Source organism: Eurosta solidaginis, chromosome 3, assembly GCF_040869045.1.
Source record: "Eurosta solidaginis isolate ZX-2024a chromosome 3, ASM4086904v1, whole genome shotgun sequence".
NCBI classification, from domain to species: domain Eukaryota; kingdom Metazoa; phylum Arthropoda; class Insecta; order Diptera; family Tephritidae; genus Eurosta; species Eurosta solidaginis.
This window is the reverse complement of record NC_090321.1, coordinates 223,518,753-223,537,832: the sequence shown is the minus strand read 5'-3', so window position 1 is coordinate 223,537,832 and position 19,080 is coordinate 223,518,753. Positions and strand designations below refer to the sequence as shown.

At 33.9% G+C, this 19,080-nt stretch overlaps 2 protein-coding genes across 2 annotated transcripts in view; one reads left to right on the top strand and one right to left on the bottom strand.

The window, feature by feature from the left end:
- The window catches only part of Ipk1 (Inositol phosphate kinase 1), a 397,587-nt gene that overhangs the window by 376,383 nt on the left and 2,124 nt on the right, over positions 1-19,080 (bottom strand). The window contains exon 2 of the mRNA XM_067775279.1: positions 2,140-2,294. The gene's annotated coding sequence lies outside the window, so the exon portion shown is untranslated. The remainder of the gene's footprint in view (positions 1-2,139; positions 2,295-19,080) is intronic.
- Positions 1,259-19,080, top strand: part of insc (inscuteable) — a 94,851-nt gene continuing 77,029 nt past the window's right edge. The window contains exon 1 of the mRNA XM_067775276.1: positions 1,259-2,177. The gene's annotated coding sequence lies outside the window, so the exon portion shown is untranslated. The remainder of the gene's footprint in view (positions 2,178-19,080) is intronic.

The following is a 19,080-nucleotide window of genomic DNA, read 5'->3' as shown; positions in this document are numbered from 1 at the left end:
TGCCTGGATATATGCATTTAGAATGACGGTAAATACTAGATTAGTTGTTGCTCAACTCGCAACCAACTTCCTGCAAGAAAATATAATCGACAAGCAAACCAAATGACGTTGACCAACATCTTAAGTTCCATCAACATTGAAAAGGATCCGAGCCATTCGATACTAGACGCGGTTTTTTAAGACTCCGTATCTTGCGATTTTATTCATTTTGGTACTGTAAAAGATGGTTTGTGCATCAGACCTAAACCGAACGAGTCTCGTACAGAAATTCACCGGACTTATATCCGTTAACCGCTCACATCTGTAACACACCCCTAGTCGGGAATTCTATTTGAGGTTATAACAACAACATTATCAGCATTCGTGCCGAAATTTCCGCTTTCTCAGCTATAAAATGGGTCTAGAGTTGAGAGACGACATGTTGAAGTGTTTAATGTCATAGAATATCGGGTCAGCGCAATTGCATCTTTGTCTTTAGTGAAATCGCTTGCGTCTAGCAAGAAGCTCTCAGATCTCGGAAAACCTTTGACTTTTAACATTAAATGTATAAAAATACTTATTGTATTAGCTGCCTTATTTCACACCTATATTATTTGATTTTCATCGAGAAAAATATAAAAATGTTACACTGTGCGACATAAGACAATAGTCACTTAAGGCTCCATTACTGATACTTAGCATAGACTTGACTTGACTTGGCGTAAACTTGGCAACTTAGCCACGATTATACTCCACTTGGCGCATAAAATCTGGCATCATAATCAGCGTTGAAATTTATTTTTAAATAAATGTCAATTTGTATGACAAAATGTCAAAATGAAATGGAAACAAACAAATGGCATCTCAAAATGTAAACGTCACTTAGAACTTACATAGAAAATCAAAATTCAACAGACTTCTAAGTCAAGTAAAGTCTTGAGTAATCAGAAACATGCAATGTTAATTTAACAGAACTGTAAGTGACAGTTCGCAAGCCAAGTCAAGTCTATGCTAAGTATCAGTAATGGAGCCTTTAGTTAATGGAATGTGAGGAATGTGATACATTTCGTTGACTTAGTCACTTAAAGCGTATGCGCGTATGCGTCACCAGTTTGTAAGACATTCTCAATTTTTTTTATGCTCTCACATAAATAACTGAACTCATTCTTGACTCATTTGTATTAACTCGAATTGAGCAAATTACCTGAAATCTTTGGGCAGGCGTTATTGGGTGTCGTTATGGTTTTTTGTAATTAACAACAAAAGCGATTCACTCGCACAACAACGTAGACGTGTGCGCATGTGAAGGTTAAAAAAATTTTTAAAAGATATTCTAGAAGAGAGCACAAACCAGATACGAAATGATCGTAGTCAACTGAGGTGTATCAAGTCATTGGAAAAAGACGGGTGCGAGCAGACGTGTGGGGTTAACTGAAGTAAACAAAATAAAAATAAATTAAGTGCGATTTTTTGTGAAATCCGAACTTAAAAGAAAAGTTGTAAACGAAACTTAATTTTTAAAATAAACAAAAACAAATTTTAATCAATTTGTTTATAAAAAGTGTAAATATAACAGAGCTTCGCATTACAAAACTAAAAAAAGAATTATTAAAAATATTTTGCGTTGCTCAAAGCGCGCTTCGTAGTACATATTTACTGTGACAGTGAGCATTGTTTAAAAAATTGTATTGAAATAGTTTCACGCTTATTAAAATTCAAAGTCATTGGCTGTACTACTAAATTGTTGTTAACAACAAAAGCAAGAAAAAATTCTGTGATTATACAAAAGACCAGTTAACAACAATTAGCCACATTATTTAATTTGGCTGGTGCGTGTTTTGACTGTGAAAGAAGCCAAACAAATAATAAGCAATATAAGAAAAAAAAAAACAAACAAGAAATACGACAAAGTAGTAAGTGAGAAAACAAAAAATACCAAAAACGTACAAAAATTGTTAACGAAAAGTGCCAACATAAGACAAGCAAATAAAGAAGTATTTTTGTATTAACCAAACTTATCAACTTTTTGTTGATTTACCCCCAATTTAACATATATTTTGTTTTAAAATATTTATGCCGGATATGCGTTTCCTTTTGTGCATTTGAAATTACTTTTTAGTAAAGCTCAATTTTGGATTAACTTACAAACATTTTGCTTACCTGCTAAAATATTCGGTGAAAAGCTGTAATAAATTGAGGTAAGTAAGCTTCATTTGTATATGTTGGCACATAATTGGTTAATTGTCAAATAAATTCGATTTTTTTTTGTTTTAGTGCCAAGAACTAAACTGTCAGCGCAAATTATGTAAAGAAATCTGAAAGAAATATATGATTTTAAATTTTTTACATTTAATTGCGATAATTGACTTAGCTATAGTAGCGCATAAGAAAGTAGCAGTGATAATTTTTTTCAAATTTCATCACATAAATTGTTTGTTTATTTTGGAGAGTGTAATTAAAAACTGCTACGAATTTTGCAACTGAAACTAAGTAAACCAAATTAAAAAACGTTTTGGAAAAAATTGGAAAATTCGAGACAATTTTACGAAAATTTTTATTTTTTTATTGTGAATTTTCTGATTTAACAAAAAATGCAGTTTTGTAGCTCAATCGATTTTAGTCTAACAAGATAAAAATTTTATTTCTCTTAAAATTCGCATTGATTGTTGACGATTTTTTTCCGAAGGGTGTTTCAGATTTTCTTCTATATAAAAAATAAAGCTATGTGCCTTTCTCATAGAAGACAATTTTAAACATTCTTTGGGAAAAAATGTCAAAAGTCAGTGCAAGTTTTTAAACACCCATAACTTTAACTTTGTCAAGCCAAAAGTGATTGCACATACTTAAAAAAATTCAGAAAATAATAATTAATAAAAAGTTTGAAAATTTTGTAAAATTTTCTTAAATTTTAAAATTTGCATAGTTCCAGTTACAAAATTAATAAGTTTTTCTTTATGTGAAATAAAAAAAGAGGAATTTAATTGGCGAAATTTGACAAAAGTTGCCTACTCTATTTTTTTGTTCGCTGCCGTACATACACCGCAGGTACAAAATATTGGGAATGCGTTAAAAAATTCAATAAATTTGTGTATAAATTTTGTGCTTTTGGAACTAAATTAATTCGAAAACGTTTTTATGATTGCTTTGCGTAGATCCAGGTACAAAATTATTAAGATTTTTCTTAACCAAACGAAATAAACATAGGAGTTTAATTGGCAAAATTTGATTACTACTGCTATTTTTTTGTTCGCTGCTGTACATACAGCGCAGGTACAAAATATTGGGAATGCGTTAAAAAATTCAATGTATACATTTTCTACTTTTGGAATTAGTATGTTCTATTAATGCTAAGATAAAGTTCCAATTTCCAAGCATAGGAGAGCTTCATAAAATTCCAATTGTTTTTGTGGAATCCTCTAAAAAATTCCACCAACTTGAAAAAAGAAATACATTTTAAAAACGTTACTAGTTTTGAAAAAGTCGAAGTTTTCGAAGTGGTTTAGAATGTTAGAAAGTTAACGGTTCCAAATAAGTAACCGTTGCTTCAATAGTAAAGTTCTCAAAATATAACAGATTTCCCAAAAGTAAGGACAAAGCTTTCATTAAAGTTAACTGTTTTAAAAGGCGACCGGTTGCAAAAAATAATCGTTTCAAAACAGAAAACGGTTGCAATAAATCAATCGGTTGCAAATAACTAACCGGTTTTCCAAAAGAGAAATCCTTAAAAATAATTCAGGCTTCTAAAACTGTTAGAAGAAAGTATCTGGTTACTTATAACAAATCAAAAGCTTTCAAATTATAGAAGGTATAAAACCGGGTAACCAGTTCACAAACGTAGCCGGTTTCATAAAATTAACCGGTTCAATAAAAATTACAATTTTCCTGCATCCCATGTGCAATTTTGCCAGGAACACATGTCGATTTTTCCTGTAGTCTACTTAGTTAGTTACTGTTTCTCTTCGACCTGATAAAGAATGCCGTAAGTTAAAACTATACATTAAAGCACGGCTTCAAAGTTCCGCTAACAAAATGAGATCATCTATGAGCTAAGAAACTTGTGCATTTCTCAGGTTTGGCGATACAAAACTGTATTCCATTGATCACGGAAAAAGATAGTTCGTATCGTGCTGGTTCTCTAGCTATATCTGAATTGGCTCTGAAGAGATAAGTATTAAAAATGAATTTGAACTTGATGACTCGAGTCTCTCTAGGCAAGTCGATTTATTATTTAGCTGCATTCATTTCGCTCCGTTTATGGCGTGTGCCGCGTTGGTCTTTAGGCTTATGAAGATGCCCTTTAATTTGACTTGGAAATGTGATCAATCCGTGACGCTGCCTGATGTGGTGTGAAATGCTGTAAAACTCAATATAATCCACCGAAAGTTACTGTCACACCTGAGATTTTAAAACCCCCTGGCATCGAAATGAGCATTTAACGGTACATTCACTACAAAATCAGCGTTGTTAGCAGTCTGACCAACAATTTACATCTCTATTCAGGAACTCTGTGACTCAAATTTTTATAGTCAGAATCGTAAATTAAGCTGCTTATCCTTTATAATGTCACATTGCAAGAGGCATATGTATAACAGAAACACAGTTCGTTATTTGGAGCAAGCTCAAACATTTAAGTACTCGTTTCCAATATGTCGACCACCAATTTAGTTGCAGTGCACTTACTTCTTTAAATGGATTTAATAACGACGACTACTAAGTCATATCTGCTAATCTTTCCGTACACGACCCCCTTGGGAAAGATACAGATTAGACGGAGCTTTGCCAACTGATATCGTGTTACATTCAATTGATTAGAGAAACTCAGTGCCATACGGTTGATTGATTTCTGTTTCAGCCTTCTTAAATGAGTTAGAAGTAGAATGTACTGTGATCGGTTGACTGAAAATGGTTAATAATAAAAATTTTAATGAGAACAAAATGTTTAAATTTGTTTGTGCCTTGAACCAAAATTTGCATTCAAGAATTATAAGGAATTTGGTCTTTGAAACAAAAGAATCTTACTCAGAAGTCGGAGAGCAAAAAAAAAAAACATTTAAATGTCTGATGAGTTAGCCTCTTTTCTATGACCACCACTGTAATGTCATAATTTTCGCACTCGAGAATAAAGTTTATCAAGTCTTAGCACCTATTTATAGGAACTCTTATATTTTTTAATTTAATATCAGCTTATCTTTTGTTGCAGTTAAATAGTTAAGAAAGGGGAATGGAAAGCAAACGATGAAATAACGAAGATAGTATTTTTTTTTATAGTGAGTCCCTACTGTACATATACACATTAGACTGTTTCCGAATTATTCTAAGGAATCTCTTGTAAAACTAAAAAATTGTTTTTCCATACGATTGCATGAGCTTTGCAAGGCATTGGCGAAGTCATACAAAACGATCCAATACTTTTGTATATTTTTTTCTTACTTCAACCTCGATGTGAAACTATAAAGCATGCTTCGAAAAAAAAGTAAACAAAACCCAAAACAGTTTAATAGAGTTTTCGCCCTTAACTTGCCCTTAGAATTTTGGAAACATTTTCGTATTTGGCATTTTCCATAAAAATTTCAACACCAGAATGAGACTAAATGCGTCCGTATTTTAATATTAGCGTCAAAAATTCTGGAAGTAAACTCTGCATTCTTTGAAAATATTCATAAAAGGATTGGCAATTCTGGTTATTTTTGTTTTCATTTCCCTCATCCACTATCTTTATTAGTTTGTTTTCAAATTAAAACAAATAATAGGGGGACTCATTAAAGCATATAAATGTATAAGGTGTAAAATTATCCCCATTTACACACGCTGTTATATGAACGCACCGAGTAATAGTTTTGATAAACGTATTTGTCGATCAGCTGTATTATTGGCAAACAAAATTAAACATTATTAAAAAATACGAAGAATAAGTGAAAAATCAAAACTTAAACGTATTTACTAAGATACTCTTATAAGTGACTTGCTGATGTTGGAGATTTCTGATGAAAAGGACGGCTGTTATGTTTGCAAGGTTGCATTCCTTTGAGTTTATCGCGTCTACACCATGAAATGTGCGCGTAAATTTATACAAATTGTTTAAGTGATTTTTCATATAACATTTGACAGTTCGTTTACGCACTAGATAAATTTATACGTTTACACACTTTATAAGGCATTTATAAGGTTAAATGAGTCCCCCTAATATTATATTTGTGGATGCATGCAAATGTAATACATACATATACATATAAACAGCAATTAGAAGCTGCTACGTACAGTGCTGGCCATCTTTGTACAACCAGTCGTGCGTCATTGTTGAATTTCGTATATATAGTGATATAATTATGGTTATTTGTAATTTAAAGAAAGCGATTTAATTAAAAATATATAATGTATGCTATATTGTAATGTAAATAAAACGCAAATGGTTCGAATGCGGGTAAATAAAAACATATTGCTAGGAATATTAGCAACACTAAGGGGTACTGTCATCTCTAAGCCGATACTAAGAGTGACTTGTATCAATCATTATGTATCTACATAAATAATTCAGTCATTATGTCTACACATATGTACGTACACGCAACGGAGAAGCCACGCACCAACACATGCAGATATCTTATCTGAGATTTGCAATATAATTGTGGAAGTGTCGCTGCCAAACACACGCGTATGAGCTGTGAGACAAGCTATAAAAATTGTGTATCTGTAGTTATAGCTGATAAACTTATAGCAGATAATCAGTTAGTAGATTCTAGAACAGAACCGCCTAGAAATGTCAACGAGTAAACCAAACAGTATAAAAGGCGACACCAGTAGAGGCGCAATAATCAGTTTTGATTAAGCACGCCATCTGTCGAGCAATAGTAGATTGTGAAGTACTTTAATAAAGACCATTTTGCATTACTGAATGGTGGTGTTATTTATTCAACAGTTTAGTGATTCGAACTTAGCAGAAGGTTGCAAATAAGAGGATTTGCAGTAAAATCGTTACATATGATTCGCACTTTGGAAAATTGGCCCAGCGTAAACACTTCTTTGAATCCTATGCTGCAAAATGCTTAATATTAAAAGCTAAAATGAGCATGAACATTATAAACTTAACACATGAACTTACTTGTTCTCCTTCTTGTATGAAAAAACATACATTGAGAAAATAAGTTACAATTTAAATTTAATCAAAAAAAAAAAAAAACAAACAATTTATTAATTCTTAGATTTTGTTCGACTCGAAAAAACTTTATGTGTTAATAATTTCGTACATCTAGCTAAGGAAATTGCACACTTTGCAATGGTTGGGTATTAAACTAAGACCAGTACTGTAACGAAATTATTTAGCTTTCTGCTAGTTCTAAGCTAGTCTAATTTTCTTCCTCAGCGCTTTTATCTGTCGACACCTTAAGTCAATATAATATAAAATAATCCGCCGCAAAGAATGATTAGTTAACAAAGCGTATAAAAAGTGGCGTCGTGTTATTTAATAAGGGATTAAATGGATTAGTCGCCAAGTGACTCACATCAGATTTCTTCAGAAAAGCGGTATTAACACAATTTGTGCCATTTCATTAGCAATTTGATGCAAACAGATGACCCGTTGTATGCACAATATACAAAACAGATGCGAGATATAAAATATATACATATGTACTTGTTTTGATAAATAATATGATGTTGTTATAAGCAATAACAGCTTAAATTGGAGATAAGCAAAACGAACTGTTTCTTGAAACTTATTGGCGGCACAACAATAATTGTTTACAGCTGTATCTAGAGCTTACGATTACTGGAATCGCTTCGAGAAGACATTTCTAGCGATTATCAGCTTCTCGCGAGATCCTGGAGTCTCGAAATACTTATAAGGCTCGCAGCTTCTCGACATTCAATTTAATCGCTGGATTGAAAGTATTTTGTAGAACTTACGATTTCTTCTGGAACACAAGGCAAATTTTCCTTAAAACCACAAGATAAAAACAATGGAGTGCGTGTAATTCTGCCAATTCGAGAATCTCGTGAAATCCGATTTTTCCAGTCTCGAAATTTTTGCTTGTTGTATCGTAAAATGGTATATCCGATATTGCTTAACAAGTAACTGGTCTCATTTTCATCAGTGCAGATTTTATCTCAAAGTAACCTCAAAAATTCATGTTTTTTTAAGATAATTTACCTGCAATAAAAGTTAAGATAAGCAGGTAAACGTAGATTCTTTTGTGTGCACATAACCCATTTATTTGATTGAGTGAATTGATATTGAATGACCCATATTGATATGGATGATATCAGATACAGCAGCGAACAAAAAAATGCAGTGGCAATTTTTTAATAAATTTTCGTCAGTTAAATTCTTCTTTTTTTATTTTCGATATTTTAAGAAAAAACTTTTATGAAGTTTGTAACTATAGCTATGCAAACCATTCTCAAAAACCTTTTCGAAAAAAAAAACATCGAAAATTCAAGAAAATTTTAGGAAAGTTACGATTTAGTTATTTTGTTATTTTTTTTATAAGCAGTTTTGCAGTCCAATCGATTTTGCCTAGCAAAAACCAATTTCGAAAAAATTCGAAGATTCTACAGAATTGTACGAAGAATTCGTACCTATTTTTTTGAGTGCAAGTTATACATCTCTCAAAAAATTCGCACTGATTTTTGACAATTTTTTTTTCGAAGTTTATTTAGGTTTTTTTCGATAAAAAGTTACACACTTTGTGTGGAGGAAAATCTAAAACACCCGTCGGAAAATAATTTTAAAAAATCTATCCAAATTTGAAAGACCTACATTTTGCTCTTTGTCAGGGTAAAATTGGTTGGGCTATAAGACCCAATACACAAAAAAATCAAAAAAAAACCCAAACAAAACTTTTGGAATTTTACGGTAACGTTGTTGAGATTGGTTTGCATAGTTTTAATTACAATTTCCATAGCAGCTTTTTACTTAAAATATCGAAAAAAAAAAATATTATTGACGAAATTTGATAAAAGCTGCCACTTCTATTTTCCTGCTGCTGTATTTGAGCCAAACAAATATGATTAAAAATTTATATTATACCGGTTTTCGTGAAAATGATTTTTAATTTGAAACCGGAGGGGTCTTTACTTTCGGTCCCAAAAAAAAAACAAGCAAAGTATGCGATTCGTCGGCTGGCTTCGAACCGAAGAGCTCTGGATCACAATGGTGCGCTCTACTCACTAAGCTATCACAACTTTATAATAGAACATATCATAACACATAAAATGTTGTGATTTCATTGATTTTCAGCACTGTTCATAAACTAGAGGGCGGCCATAAAAAATGTATAGCTATGTCCACACACCTTGTTTGACATTAACTTGTCGCCACTTTAATCAAAGTAAACAAATCAAGAAAGTCCTTGTACTTAAGCAAGTACGGGACGGGATGCACCCGAAAACATTCCTGGAATTATCTTGAAATTATTCCAAAAACAATCCAAACGTGATCCTAACATTAATCCAAATGTGATCTGAAATAATCTAGAAATAGTCCTGAATTGATCCTGACATGATCCTGTGACTGTCATGAAATGGTTCCAAATTGTTTACGAAAGAGTCTCGCAATGATTCCAAATTTAGTCGCAAAGTGTTCCCGAAAGGATGGCTGAAGAATATATGATACAGTTTAGCTCATGGACGAAGGTGACTTTAAGCTCCAAATAAATTGTGGGGGATGCACCCCGCCGCCCCCCCCCCTACGTTCACCTTAACTGAAAAGCATGATGCTTCCACTTTTAACTGAATAATCTAGTATGTCTTCCTCTTATGGAAAAAAACGATAAGTCCATTTTTTATATGTAAAACGATGTCCCCGTGTTTTAAGGGAAAAATGATAAGCTGCCGTTTTTTATTTTTTATTCCACTTTTACGGATATTTTTAAAAGTTTCGCTTTTATTCACTCTTAAAATAAATACACTCTTAAAATAAATACACTTTTTAAAGCCGGCCTTTAATGAAATTTGTTACTTTTACACTTTCAGCAATAAATTTATACATGTTGGTTCTGTTTTAAAACCAAAAATGTATAAAAGTTTAAAATTTGAGATTTTTTAAGCTTTTGAGGTATGTTTTAAAACAAATTTGGGAATTTCGAAATAAGTTTAAAATCTTAAACAAATAAAAATAAAAAACGAACTAATAAATTTAGAGGTTTCCAATTCAGGTCAAACAAGTTTTTAAAATTTCTTAAACCGATTAATGGTTTAAAATTTGGGTTCGTCCGGAGAACTCAGTACGAAAATTTTTTTTATTTTGTATCCGAATTTCAATTTTTTTTGCAGTTTTTCTTCATCCTGGACATTTAAAAAACGATTGATATATTTCACAACAAAGGCAAATAAATATTTTATTGCAGTTTGCAATTTCATATTAAACACAATTACAAATTGCATCAAATGTCGAAATCAAAGAGTCAGTGGAAATTTAATTTCCTGCAAATACCCAGTAGGAAAACATTCAATTATTATACCTATAATATAAATAGTTCGTAACATGGAAAGCTGTGACGTGTTGACTAATGTTGATGGTATTTCCACAAATACCGTTAGCAAAAAGTTTAAAATATTATTTTTTTAATTACTTGTTTTCAAAATTAATTTTTCAAGTTAAGATTCTCCTACTTTAGCTTTTTTCCTGTATATTGCTGGGAAACTTTTCAGTAGAGAAATATATGCGAAGAAGTTGCCGAACTACTGGCGAGTGGCAACCCCATTTCAAAAAAATATTTGAAACGCTGAATGCCCGAACATGTAGGCATAGGTCCTACAAAGCTTCTAGTATTTGCCAAGAAGACGGAGTTATTTTATAACGTAGGTCCTGGTTTTTAATAGCCCAGTTCGACCTAACCTAAATGCCCCGAGATTTTACCTGAAAACACTGAAGTAAGAAAAATTTTAGATAAGCAAACCTATTCTTTAATCTCTAGTCTTGGGGAATGACTTGAAAAAGACTGAAGAAACAAAACGTTCGCAAACAATATGGGACCTCGTTATCAAATCGGAAAAATTATAGTATAGAACTCGAATATAATTTTTCGAGTTGAGATTGTACTGTTATTCAACGTTACAAAAAGTAATTTTCTAATGTAAAAGACTTTTAACCTCACAATATTTTCCTAAAGGAATATTTACCAAACCACAACCATAAAAACAATAATATTCACTAGAATCAACAAAATGTGTTAAATTAATGACAACTCTAAAGAACTAATAGCTTCCATAACCACTTTTATAACGAACTGTTTGTCATAAATTACACTTCATACACTATAGGTATGCTTGTATGTACAATAGGGTGTCTCATTATAAAACTGGGTTTTTTCACGCTGTTATAAAATTACATCATCTAAATTAGATGAAGAAATATTCACATAGGTGTGAATGGTCTCAACTACCAACTTCAAGGGGCTACGCCACCTTTGAACTTTTGGAAAATCTTTTTTCCTCGAAATGGTTGGAGTCGTGTTCGAAAACCTGTGACCGGTTTTTCTTGAAAACGCATTTCTAAACGTGAAAACGTGACTTTTCGTGGAAACCTTCGCAGTTTTCAGACAATTCAGAATTTTAACAAAATCCCACGTCAGACTATAACTTATTGCATTTAGATTCCAGTTTTCAGACAATTCAGAATTTTAACAAAATCCCACGTCAGGCTATAATTTATTGCATTTAGATTTTCGGAACATAAAACAAGTTCTAAATCTTGTTTTATGTATAAATTTGAACTTTTCATGATAAGCTTCTAAGTTAATGCACAAATTAATGTCACAGAAATATATTGGCATCAAAATTCCTAAATGGCAGTAAGTGAACTTTACTACCTTTTTGTAAAAAAACGCTTATCCTCGCTTAGATAATGCTTAGGAGGCCCATGTAGCGGCAGTGATTAAATAACTAGTTACAGCACAGGGTGTACCGAAAAGCGGAGACACAACCCTCTGATGGCCATAGTGTATAACATATAGCTGAATCAGTTGCGATGAATTGTGGACACGCACCATTTTAAGAGGTGAAACATAGACACATATTCTAATAATAATGAGTATAATGCGTATTGAAATATAGTAGTACTAATTTTATGCGCACAAATTTCAGAGGTGTATTTAAAGTTTGACGCTTAGCAATCCATATAAAGTTTAAGCGCAAACGTTTATAGATGTAAAAAAAAAAAACAAAGCTAATGGTAAAGACTTTTATAGGCAGGAATCGGAAAAAATAGTTTGAAAGAAAAAGCTTTTTATAACTTTTTCTTATTATTAACGGAGATATTATTGAAAGTAACTATACGCAGTAATCAATTCGCTTCACGTTCGAAAATCAGCTTAAAAGTCGACTCATGTAAAAACCGCTGCAGGAAAGCGACGTCGTGCATAGCGTTAAATGGAGTGACTATAAATTTGGGATACCCATTGCTCTTTTCGACATTAAACTACACTTAGACCAGAGAATATGAATAGTTATCGATAAATTTTTTTTTTTAGTTTTTATGCGTTTTCCGAGTTTTACCATTTTTTGTGTTATTTTCGGGAATTGATACGTGAAAGACTTGTGGATTGAATTAAGTACCTATTTGAGTAGTTCACACTAAATTAATTTATATTGTTTTCAGTCATTTATTCAATTATTTTAATTTCTAGAATTCGTATGGTTTCCAGTATAAAAAATCTTTTAAGGTAAACAAATTTTAACTCATTCTAACAAAAAGCATTTGGAAATTGGCATTTCGAGCGCATACTATTTTGAGTGTTTCTTCAGACCTAACAGACAGTTGGAATAGAAAGAAAACTAACTCAGCAGTGTGAATAATGACTGCATCTGACCAGATATTTGAAAGTCTACCACAGATAGGGGTATCTCTTTTTTTCATAGACTTAAACACTGAATATTCTAGACTGGCAAATATACAAAAAAAAGCCGACTCTTATATAAACTTTGTCTATGTAATGGACCGTCATTTGATCCATTTTAAACTGCTACACAAAAAAATAATAATTAATTTATAATATTTCTTAGTAGACAACAAGTTTCTTCATCCCGCTGAATAAATGGAACCCAATTTTCTTTTTTTTTTTTTTTTTTTTTTTGTATGGCAATTGGGGCAGCCTAATGTACAACTATTTCCTAGAACAAATATCTATAATAATTCGATTCTATTAAACTTATTACTAAAATTAAATTGAATTGCCAATTGTGTTTGTTGATGCGCATTCAACTAAAATAGCAGTAACAATTGGCAATAACTGGGCTTTGTTGCTCAAGCGGCTGCTGCAGCTAATAGAAATAACTCACCGTTGGTTGCGGTCGTTTTTGACCATAAATAGAGTAGTGGGTTAATGTGAAACCAATTAAATGTTGCTGCGTTTAAAGCAAGACGAGGAAATGTAGAAAAGCGGTATGGAAGGTTAAAAACACAGCTATCGCTGGCTAACAATACAATATTAGCTAATAATAAGGAAAGCCAACTTCGACACAAGGTGCTGGATGTATTTACAAACTGAAGTCTAGATTGGTGGCAGGCGGTGAGAAATGGAAAACCCTCCTTTTGGAAATAATCATAATGATGACCGGCAGCCTAGGCCGTCGCCGTAAAAAAATGTCTGACTTCGTGTACCCCGCATTTACCATGCATTAAAATAAAACTAGCCGTAAGATGACAGACATAGCGATGTAAGTGCAGAGCCTTAAAGTAGACACCTAAAGAGCTTATCCAAAGAAAATAACATCTCATATTTGAAAGTTAATTTCTGTTTTACATACCTCGAATTCTTATGCTTTATTGCATTTGAGACGCCTATAAAAATCGCAAAACTTCATCATCGTCCATCACCTCCTATCTCCAGTTTCTTGGTATGACTTTGTTCGATTTTGCTCTAATTAAGAAAACTTATTGCAAATGGCCAATAAAAATCAATATTATGTGAGTATGAGACGTGTGGTAAACGTGTTTTCGCGCTATTGATTGTCCTTATTTTTATTTGCACTTCGAAGTTTTCAAGTCTGGACTTGAATTATAGCTCATATTACAATTTTTTTTATGATCACACAATGGACATCAATAGTGTTGTGAGTAAGTGAGACATTGCTAATACTACATACTTTGAACTGTGAACAGTGAAAGATTTGTTCGAGATGGGCGCCTGGGTTCGATACAAATTGGATAAATGGCAATAATTTCCAATGAGCTGGAATATGTCCTCAGAAAGGGGCTGGGCCATGCAATACAGCTAAGCACCCTGCTTGGCGAGGAAGTCATCTTGTTTATTACCTCCACCTCCGCGATGCCTGGGAGCCGAGGACTCTAATGAATTTACCTCCGAGCTTAGAAATGCAAGCGGATGTTCTCGTTGAACTTCGTTGTCGGCACGAACCATCGTCCCAAAAAATGTGTATACAGTGACTCTTCCGCCGTAAAAACGAGGGCAATGAGACTTTGCGTGTTCTGTGTCTTCAATTTCTCTATCTTCGAGTCAGTGAAAACTCCTAAATCATTGAAGTAAGGATTTGACATGATTAGACATTTCCCTATGGTTAAGACTAGCTCATTCACGGCCCGCATGAACGTCACCAATACCGCTTCTGTCTTATATCTAGCTACCTCTAGCCCCATATTCAACAGAATTCATTTGTCCTCACGACTACGTCATAACATAATGCTTGGGGCTACAATGTCATCTGTACAATCGACAGTTTCTTCGGAAGCCTGTGAGAGCTCGAAAGCTAAAGAGGGGATAAAGAGAGAAAATGTAAAAAGTGTGGGTAAACGATGGAGATGTGAAGGTAGATAAAAATAGAGTGGGGTGAGCAAGAGAAGCAATACAAAGGGAGAGGAAACTATAAGGAGGGACATTTGAAGGAGGGAGATGATGAATAAGCATTATATTTTAAGAATATTACAACGTAGGGCATCTGCATTCGGGCTTCGAAAGCTGAAAGCCGAAATTATTGGTATAGGAATTTACTCCCATGCTCATATCTAGTCTACAAAGCATAATTGTCATCATCTATGCTAGTTACTTTGCTGTAATTAAGATTAACGTAATTGAGTGTATGTATGTATATACGCAAAAGTAGACCAAGTTAATGGATATTTGGAATAATTGCAGTGATATCAGATTTTTGGTAGAAATATACTTACATTCCGTCTATAAGTCACTTAGTGAAGTGTGAATGAACAGTCGGTCAGTGCCACTTATCAATCAATGCGAGATCGAGTGTATCGTTGAGAATAAGTTCAGTTTACAAGAATTTAAGCTTTCAACTTATCTGCACTTGTAATTTGAATATTGAGCTATCAGCGAAGTACAAAGTTGATATAGAAGTCAATGACCCAATGAAATACAAGTTTTTGTTTTTAGTTCTTTTTTTTCTAACAATTCGTTATAGTTTAGTGACTTTTATGGTTATTTGAGATTTGAAATGTGTCTGCCATTCTTTATCGGAAAATACAAGAGCTTCAGGGAATGAAATTAAATGTCCAAACTATTTCACATCTAAAACATTTGTATATCCATTTCGACCGCGAAATGATCAATATCAATGTCTATAAAAAAAGCACAAATGAACTTCATACCATACGCCATATGATATTTGAGTGCTAGTAAAAATGAAAAACAAGAAAACGCGCTGCTGCGAAGTAAAACACAATGACCGTTGGACGAAAATGTATGCGACAACCCAGTTGGAATCTTAAACAACATTAAATATCATACCCTAAGAGTAAGGTGGTGTTTAGCCACCACATTATAGTGTCTGGGCGGATTTGCACAGCTGGGGCCAAAGGCCTCAGCCACCTGGATCAATTCGCCGTTTTTCTATGGAGGTAAGAGAAACTTCTAGTAAGAAGAGAAAATACTACAGCCTTGCCTTAATTTTGGCAGAAGGTCGCCGCCAAACTCAATGTTACAGTTTTCTTAAACCTTCTTGTCTCCTATGGCTACCCTTTCACCGCAAAGGGCCTCGAGTCGCTACCTTTCAGCAGCCTAACACTCTTCCAAACAATGCAGTTTCCTTCGATCGCTGCTCTCCAACCTGCAAGTGGGCAGGTGTCCATGAGCTCAATTAGAATACCACCCGGTAGCGGTAGGCACGAATTCACTTAATAAGAGAGATCTGGAAAATTAAACCTACCAAGAATTTAAAAAAAACAATTTTTAGAAATAAAAAAACACAACTTTCGTATATTTTTGGACTAAATTTTCTAAACAAATTAGGACAGACATTTTAGAAACACCAAACATTTCAGTCTACAGTTTAGATCTTATAGAGCTGATACGCGATAATAGCTACCAGTTGCAATCGGGAACACAGGTGTGGTATTTAATAATACAATATATACCTACTTATGTAAATTTGTATGAGTTAATAGGGATTTTCTATAGAAAGCTTGCGAATGTGCTTTTATTGTTTTAGCTTTCGATTAAGCATTGTTATATTCCACTGCTGAATTATTGGCTCGTTAAATTATATTCGTAATAATTTACAAATTCCATTTGATGCGCAATTAAAGCCTAGAATAATTTAGTCATTCAAGCAAAAAGTAATTTAGGTATGTGCAACTATTTTGACATATGTACTTATGTATAAACATACATGATACTGTTAAGATGAACAACAGCTATACAAAAACATATCAAAACTGGTAGTGGAGCTTGAGGCGGTCATAAATAGCACTTCCCTGCTTTTGAGTATTGCAAACGTGATCTGGGAAGAGAACGAGAACGATATTAATAAGGTGAGGCTGATTTATGATAATTATATACATAAGGAATGGCAAAAATAAGTTTTTGCGTATAAAATGACATTGAATGACGTACTCTGGCTACCGAATGTGGTTATTTATCTTTCCCATATTTTAACGATATTTAACAACAATATTTTAGCTTGAATTATGCAGCCCTACTCACCACCTTACAATGCGATCAAATGAAGATCGGGGGAAATTTTCTTTTGTCCGGGAAATGTATGTATATACATGTTCCAAAGAAGGCATCTATAGCATAGCAGCAGCCAGAGCTTAAGGGGTATTGTCGTAGACTTAGCTAGCCGTGAATAGCCGATGCATTACTTGCTTTTAAAAGCACCAGCTTGCGCCAATTGAAAACGACTGGGAATCTCAAATCGCTTTGATTGCGGATCCCAGACGAAGTGTGCTTCCATGGCCTTGTCGCGACATATATACATACCTCCTGGGCAGGAGCATCTTCTTTTTTATTCGTACAACATGAAAAAGCCAGCGTAGCCGCTTTGTTTTAATTCACTGGACTATTTTGGTTTCTGAAGATAAATCGTTGGATGAAATTTTCTCTCGAACACTCTCAGGGACGTCTTATCTTATGTAGTCAGCATCCATGCCTCCATATCATATAGCAGGAATGGTACGATAAGTGACTGCATTTTCGTTTGCGAGAAAGGGCCTTGCCAATTCCGGTTCAGTCCGAATTGGTTATTATATTAAGAGTGATTTTTCGTACGATTACTAGGCTGACGTTGTTGTTTGTGTTAATGCTGCTTCCCAAATAAACAAGTTTCTTTTAATATTTTGATATTGTGTCTTCTAATAAGGACGTAGTTACCAAAATGAAAACGCACTGACTCTTTGCTTGATGATAGCAGGTGCTTCGTTTTGTTCTCATTCCGCTTATTTTTTCCAGTTTGGAGTAAGCAGAACTTGCGGCACGGGTGCTCAGACCGATTATATCAAATCCGTCATACCCCAGTAATTGCAAGCTTTTATAGAACATTATTTCGTAGCGGTTAAGTTCTGTATATATCATTTTCTATATTCTTTACTATTTTTAAATTAAAGATGCCAACAGTGACGTGGTTGCCAAGATTAAACGTGCTGATTCTTTGCTTGATGAGAGTATGTTCTTCGTTTTATCCTTCTTCACCATCAAATCCGAAATTTTATTCTTTTTCCAACGGCCAAACCTATTTAAACGGTTAAGTGCCAAGTAAGTAAGCAGAGCTTACGGCGCGTATGTTCAGATCGAGGATATCAAAGTGCTCAACATACTCTGGTAATTGCACGCTCTTTTATAATATTGGTCCTGACCGGTTAAGTACAGAACTTATATTACTTTCCCTAGCATCAAGTTCCAGAAGTCGTACAGAAGATCACCCTATATGAAAAAAAAAATTGGCAGCTCCTATTCGTGCTACCGAAGTAACCGACTTGCTGTGTATATTTCCTAGGTCTGAAGCCACACTGGTAATTCACACGCTGTCTGTTCGCGGTGTGCTTGAATCTTTCGCACAAAATGCGTGACAGCACCTTGTGTGCGATATAAAGAAGGCTGATTATGCGATAGTTGACGTAACTAGTTTACATGATCCCTTTTCTTGTGTATTGAGCAAAGAGAACTAAGCTTTCAATCGTTGCCTTGTATTTTTGTATTTTGTATTTTATTAAATTTTTCCTAACACAACAATTTGACAAAATTATTGTATAGTGCTAGTCAGAACAATGGCGAAAATTCAAAAAATAACTTAGATAAACAATAGATAATTTGTAAAATAAGACTTAATGGTTACAATAAATTTTAAAGAGCTTAGCCTAGGGACACAGAACAGAAATAAGAATAGAGGGGCCATTGCAAGGGTAAGTAGTACAGTAATAATATTAGATTCTATCCTTTGAGGAAATAGGAGGTGGCAAGAAAAACGGATAGAAGATCAGTAAATAGAGAGAGTCAGTTGTCAGTTATTTTTTAATCTCTTTATTGCTAATCGTTATAGTCGGATGGGAAAACAAAATTTCAATCGTCCTCGATTGTGGTTGTCGGGTTCAACATCTTCACTGGGTACTCCATTGTAGCCACCACTTACGAGGGTAAAGAAGTGAGAACCAAGGATAGGTGAAGCCCTATCAAGGGGTTCTTCTCCAAACTAATTGTCATTCTCACCTATCCGTAGCGAATCCTCTTTACAGGCGAGACTATAGCGACTCCGCCCCATCCAATAGGTGCGACCTATCACAAATTGTCATCAATATCCTCTAACGGGAGTCCAAGGAAACTTGCTGTTTCAACAGGGGTGGACCATAATGAGAGGGGTGTTAGAGGCGTTGGTTCCACCTTACAATTAAAGAGATGGTTGATGTCATGTGGGTACACA